At 34.2% G+C, this 7,338-nt stretch overlaps 1 non-coding gene across 1 annotated transcript; it reads right to left on the bottom strand.

Moving 5' to 3' along the window:
* Positions 1 to 4,838: 4,838 nt before the first annotated feature.
* On the bottom strand, positions 4,839 to 4,910 carry Trnaa-ugc (transfer RNA alanine (anticodon UGC)). The gene has a single exon. It is a non-coding gene; the product is annotated as a tRNA-Ala (tRNA).
* Positions 4,911 to 7,338: the final 2,428 nt, after the last annotated feature.

A 7,338-nucleotide genomic window follows, 5' to 3' on the forward strand; every position in this document is an offset into this window, starting at 1 on the left:
CGTTTGGCATTTGAACTTAATTAAAAGAAGAACTTTCAAAGTGTTTGGCTACAATAACATCGTTGATTTACTTCGGTTGCTTGTGATGGTAAAGTATGCCCTAATAAAATACTTAAAATCTAATCAAATATTCGTGCCGTACAATACGAATGTGCAATACTTTATTTATATAAAAGGTGATTACATTTTGAGAGCCTACGTTATATTATGGACTGGCGGCATCATCAGGTCGTTTTTTTCCAAAATGAAATCGGTCGAGGTTTGCTGTGAATGATGTTCGAAATCGTGGGATAAGAACGAACTTTTTATGGGCCTAATTGGAAGATATGGATGTGGAAGATGTGAGGTTTTAGCAGGAAGAGTTTGTGCCACTTGCCACCAAAATTTAATGACCATGTTATCTCACGTGGTGGCGATATCAATTGGCCTAGAAGATCATTTGATTTGAAACCGTCTGACTTCTTTTTTTGAGGTTATTTCCAATAAAAGATGTACATTGATTAGCAAGTAAAAATTCGAGAGCTAATGGGCAAAACAATTCGTCACATTAATAGCATTAAACCTCAATTTGCCTCGAAAATTTGGACTATCGAATGGAGGTATGTCACCGAATTTGCGGATTCCATTTTGTCAATATTTTGTTCATTACATAATTGAACCATTCTAATATTATCATAACAAAAAGAAATGTAACTCATTTCTTGTGTAAAATCAACATCGGCCCATACAATTTAACCGCCTTCTATTTGTATTTAAAACCTTTGGTTTCGTATATCTGAGTCTTTTCTCATTGTCGTGATTTTTGTCTTGAGCTACTTTGTAAGATAGTTATTTTTAAATGAATTTTGACACTTTAACAAATTATATATTTTTTTTCCAGCATCATCATAACCTTTCCATTTAAGTTCAGAAATTGAGCCCGTGGCTTTTCCTCCTTTCCATACCCGCTCTATATCAAACCATTCTCTTGTGTTTTTTTTAATAAAAGACTAATTTAAAAGGGTCACAAGAAGAATTATCTGATAATCAATGTAATTTCATTTAATTAAACTCACATAACTTTATCATTGCAAAAATTATTTTGACATACCTAACTGCAGTAAAAAAAAAGTTTTAAAAAATCCCTTCAAAATCAGAACCACTCATACTCAAGGATCACGCAATATCCATGGACTGGAAAAATACAGACAGCCGAAATTCGCGTTCATAACGAAAAAAAAAATTCAAAAAAATCAAAACTTTTCTGTCCAAAAAGTTATATATAAAAAAAATACATAAAATATTTCAACTTTTTGTGAGTGAAAAATAATATTTATAGTCAGCTTCGAATCTTTTTTTAAATTACGGCCATGGTCCCATGATAAAATATTTCTTTATTATTCCAATAATCTCAGAGCTCTCGAATAAACTTCTATAAAAATACGAAACGAAGAAAAACGAAAAATTTAAAGGGAATGACCGTCAGCGACGACAACTAAAACCGACATATTTCCCCTGGACATTGGACCGGGACCCAACTGTAAATTAACGAAAAAAAAATTCACCAAAAGAAATAAATCTCACGCATTTCTTATATATCGAGACTTTGATTTGTGAAAGGAATTTGTTATTCCCTTGAATTGAAAAACCACCAACTTTCAACGCAGTACCGTCCGGTTCGGCCCGGCTCGTCCTCGGGCGGCGTAAAAATTCCAAGGGCAACACGAGTAAAAAAATTACTTGAACTCCATCAAGCTATAGGTAAGCTACTATATGGAAGGAGGATGAGGAAAAAAAATTCTTTAAAACAAAGTCCATCGTCCACCATCATCATCATCATCCCATGCATCGGCATCAAGTTCCGCAGCCCCAAATGAATCAGAAAGCCAAAAAACAAGAAAAACGTTATAAGAAAAGACCAACGAAATACTTCTCGTCTCGGGTCCCTCGAATCCCCAAAATGACAAAAATCGTATACGTCTGTCAAAGTTGCGTTGCTGTCGCATCGGCAATTAAGCAAAAACAACACGGGAAAGGACATTAAATTGTCTCCCACAGTTCCTTTTTTTTTCTCTGTGTTCTTGTTGTTGTTATTGTTGTTGCTGGTTATATTTTTGTTGGGCTTTCTATAGAGAGACAGGCCTTCGTCACTGACGTCTGACTACTGACCACCATTGCTGCTGATGGCCATTGGCCACGGCGTTTGTCATTCATCTAAAAGGAGGCTCAGTTTGCGTCTTGCAAACAATCATACCCATCAGCCAAAGGGGCAAATAGCTTTTAGTGGAAACTATTTTTGATCACTTTGTTGGCTTTTCCCATCACATAAAAATATTTTCCTTCTCTCTAAAGAGGTAGTTATATTTGTATACTTTACCTATAAGCTATGACCTAACCATGGTAACAATGACAATAGACTTTCAGCCATTATGATGAGTCTTGAGTGTAGGATGATGCATTTTTTTACTTAATTCCTTGAGAGGGCCGTGCGAATGTTTTAAGGAGGGGTGGGGGCAGTAACGTTAGGACTTAAGATTGAATGATTTGACTGGGTCCAATTTCTTAAGACTGACTTCCATAGAATTTATCTTATTTAATGATTTTTTCAGAAATATTTATCCTTCCATGTGAATCCATGACTTGAGTGAAGTGAAATTTTTTAGAAGTAGAACCAAAGTGAATTATGTTGATGTGAAGTAAAGATCAAAAGTAATAAATGGAGTGAAAAAACTGCCGTGAAGCGAAGTGTTGTATGAACTAAGCTGAAGTGAATTACAAAGTGAATCCAATGGAAAATATTGCAAGTTGCAGTTCAAAGTGAATTTAGTGAAAATGTAGTGAGTTAAATTAAAGTGAAGTAATTCAAGACGGAGTGAAATAGTGACCCTTAGTCAACTAAGCTGAGTAGAAGTTTATTAGGTGCTATAGTCCACTGATTTAAATTCATGTTAAATGAAAAATACTAGGAAGTGAAGTCAAGAGAAATAAAATTGTCTTTAGTGAAGTAAATTGATTAAAGTATTTGTTATATATAATTAATTCAGTTATTTTGAAACAAAGTGGAAAAGTGAAGTGAATTACGTTGAGGTGATGTGAAGCCAAAAAATAAATTTAAGTCAAATATGATACAAAGTATATAAAAAGTTATAAATGCAGTGAAAAAAGTGCAGTGAAGCGAATGTTGAATGAAACAATCTGAAGTGAATTACAAAGTAAAATAATCCAATGGAAAATAATGCAAGTTGCAGTTCAAAGTGAATTTAGTGAAAATGTAGTGAGTTAAAATAAAGTGAAGTAATTCAAGACGGAGTGAAATAGTGACCCTAAGTGACTATTTAGCGAAGTGAAGAGAAGTGAAATGTGGTCGTTAGTGAAGTGAATTGATTAAAGTAGTAGTTCTTTATAATAAATTGAGTTAAAATGAAACATATTGAAAAAAGTGAATTAAATTTAAGCAACCAAGGCGAACTTCAATGAAAAGTAGTGATAAAAGCTAAAGTAAAAATTATTAAATGTTATATTTCACTGAGTCGACTTGAATTGAAGTTTAAGGAAAAATACAAGAAAGATACACTAACTGAAGTGAAAATGTGATCAGAAGTGAAATTAATTGATCTTAATACGAGTATTTTGTAATTAATTCCGTAAACATTTTCATTAAGTAAAGAAAAGTGAATAGAATCCACTGAAGTGAACAGATATGAAATGAAGTGAAAAATGGAAGTAAATTTCCTCACTAAGCGATACAAATATTTTCATTTTCTTAGAAATTCCACCAATAAGCAAAATATCTTGAAATTCTAAGTTTTATGACCCTATACTGCACTTTCCTTAACGAAATAATAATAAAATAATTCTCAGGGTTGTTGGTAAAAGTGTTTGCCTTTATCGTGGGAGTTTTTTTTTTTGTATTTCTTCCTTTCTTGGTTTCATTTTGTTAATTTCTGTTAATTATAAGCAATCGAATAACAAACAATAATCGAGAAGACGAATACTCGTATTTACTCAAGCTAATAGCTTTAATGCGATTTCACAGTAAACGTAGCTTATCTGTCGTGGGTGGGAGTCTTGACTTGAAGTCTTGTCTTGTCTATATACCTTTACCTATCTTTATGTTAAATTCCTTTAAGAGAAACAAAAAAAACTCTTAAGATATCGAAACAAAAAGTATTTGCCAAGAGTAAACATTGTACTGACACATCATATCATATATTGTATACAGGTGTGTCGATGGCAAACAATATTGCCGCAATGACTAATTGATGACAAAAAGGTCAATATTTAATTTTTCCGACGACAATGTTGTATATTCATAAAAAAATACAAAATATAGAAAAGATAGTACCTATGCGCTGTGCACCTTCCCACGCTCCATAAATATGAAAAGAAATGATTTTATGGTAACACTTTTTTTTTTCTTTTCTATTGATAAGTGAACCATTTTTTTCTGTTAATAAAATTCTCACGTCCAAGAGGGAATCTTTAGGACGGAGTTCTAAGACAGAATTTTTTTTAAAGGTCTTTGCCTATGCATATATGTATACCTTCACTCAATAGGTACTCATACAAAGACGTACAGAAGGGAACTTAAGGTTGATTTTAAAAGAATAGTTGAAACTCATTTCTTAGAAAGAAGCTCTGTTAACAAAGACAAATCTGAGAGATAGGGCTTTAAGGCTATCTAAAAGCTCTGATTATTTTTTTTTAAACATGAAATAATTTTTGCCTGCATAGGACCTCTTTATTTTTAAACACCATGTTGACCTATAAATAATAACCCTTATTATTTTGTCGCTATTTAAAATCTCTAAGAAAAAGCTTCTTTCAAAACATTTTTCGCATTAACTTACAAAAATATGTGGAGATACCGGGGATCGAACCCGGGGCCTTTCACATGCAAAGCGAACGCTCTACCACTGAGCTACATCCCCTTCTTGGTGGATATTAAGGTTTAATAAAATCCTCGCTGATTAATTTTTCAAGGTCTTTTAAAGTCTGTATGTGTATGTGTGAGAAATGAATAGTTAGAGATTATGGGCTTAAGACCGATGAAAACAAAGTCAAGCAATTTACAAAATTTTGTCAAGAATATCAAAAAATGAGTCTCAAAATATGGGATATTTAACACCTAGTCTCCTTAACCTATTTGTATAGAATATCAAAATCAACTTAAGTCAAGCCATTTGCGAAAAAATGCACTTTCAACCTAAACAGCTTTTTTAGACTGAATCAAAGCGGTTTCAGACGAGTTCATATAAGGGTTGCAGAATTGATTCAAGTCAAGTCTTCTGCGTAAAATGTAATTTATCACTATTTGATACATGGACCTGCAACATTTCCAAAAAAATAAACCAATAGTATTTGTCGAACTTGTTGACAGACATCTTTTAAGTGGTGTGTTTTAAAACCTGTCGTTTCCAAGAAGAAACACAACACGCAAAATTTAATGTTGTGGCTAATGATTTTGCTCTATTATCTAGGAGTAGATAAGGGTTAATCATCGTGTTTTGAAAATGATTTCGGTTTTATGCCATATTAGCTGGCTCGAAAAAATTCCAACCGAGAGGGCCAATTTTCCACCACTTTTTGCAGCACTAACTTAAAGCTAATTTTTTAGTTATTATCTTTTTGTCAACACTGGTTTAAACAGCTGACGCACGTTTCGTGTTTTGTTTCACTGTCAAACATTTTCAGTCTGGTCTATAATCTAACCATAAATAGTCTCTAAACCTCAAGAACGGCTGAACCGATTTGGCTGAAAATTAGTGAACAGGTAGCCAGGAGACGTACATAGGATACTAAAACGTCAGTCACTATAAAACGTGGTATAACATACAAAAAATCAGACTTGGAATAACAAACCGCAAATGGACGTACATCCCAATTTATGATCGCAATATTACTGTACTGCAAATTATTTGCCTATTATTTGACAGTCACAATTATCTTTTGGCTTCAAACGATTTTAACAGATGGCAACATCTGTAGACTGCATTGAGATAGCATTCAATAGATGGCCCTATGTCAAACTTCCAAACGTTTCATATAAACTACAATTTAATAGCTTAAGTACATGTTAAATTTATTTTGTAGTAAACGAAATACATTGAATTATACTTTTTCATTTTTTGTTTTTAGCAATTTTTGAATAATTACTAGACATTGATAACGATAAAATAGAGCTGCAATAACGCATTAAACTGCAAGTTAATTTCTGCACTGTTCTTCAGGAAAAAAAATGAATTGATTCAAAGTATATTTCCGGATATACAAAGTAATTACTTGAATCATAACTGACTCATTCATCGGGCTATTTTGACAGCCAAAAATGTTGATGTTGACGAAATTAACTTCCAGGTGGTACAGTTGTTACCAGGCGATCTGATTTCTGTTAAATCAGCAGTACCGCTGCTAATGGATATACAGAGTAGACATACCTGAAATGCCGCCATATAATCTTCGATTACAGATTCACACTACGGCAGATCTTGGAAAAAACCAGGAACTTCAAATCGATACCCACCATCTCTTTATCGATTTTAAAGCCGCGTATGACAGCATCTATAGGGAAGAGCACTACCGAGCAATGTATAGTTTTGGCATCCCTGTCAAACTTATCCGTTTGTGCAGAATGACGATGGAGAATGCACGCTGCTCTATCAAGGTCGGAAAAGATCTTACCGATGCATTTGATGTCAAAAAAGGTTTTAGACAAGGCGATGCACTGTCATGCGACTTCTTCAACATCGTTCTGGAAAGAATTGTGCAAAACTCAACCGTCAACACTAGAGCCACAATCTTCCAAAGGTCCATCCAATTACTTGACATAATTGGAAGATCAAAGCGTGATGTCAGTAGAGCGTTTTTGAGCATTGCGACGGAAGCGAAGAAGATGGGTTTAGTGGTCAGTGAGGGCAAGACCAACTATAAGCTGTCATCAAAAAAGGACACTGAACGACGACATCTTGGACAAAACGTCACCATGGACAGCTGTAACTTTGAGGTAGATAAGGACTTTAACTATCTAGGCACCGCTATTAACTCAGACAACCACACCAGTGCTGAAATCAAACGAAGAATAACTCTTGCAAATCGCTGCTTCTTTGGACTTAGAAGGTAATTGAGAAGTAAAGTCCTCTCTGGAGCATCTAAAATCACCATCTATAAGACACTCATCATCCCGGTTCTCATTTATGGCTCTGAGGCCTGGACCCTGTCAAAGAAAGATGAGAGCGTCTTAGGATGCTTCGAGAAAAAAATTCTTCGGGTGATTTTTGGTCCCGTACGCATAGATGGAGAATGGAGGAGAAGATATAACGACGAACTGTACGGGCTGTACAGCGACACTGACCTAGTTAG

The sequence above is a fragment of the Eupeodes corollae genome, chromosome 3, assembly GCF_945859685.1.
Source record: "Eupeodes corollae chromosome 3, idEupCoro1.1, whole genome shotgun sequence".
NCBI classification, from domain to species: domain Eukaryota; kingdom Metazoa; phylum Arthropoda; class Insecta; order Diptera; family Syrphidae; genus Eupeodes; species Eupeodes corollae.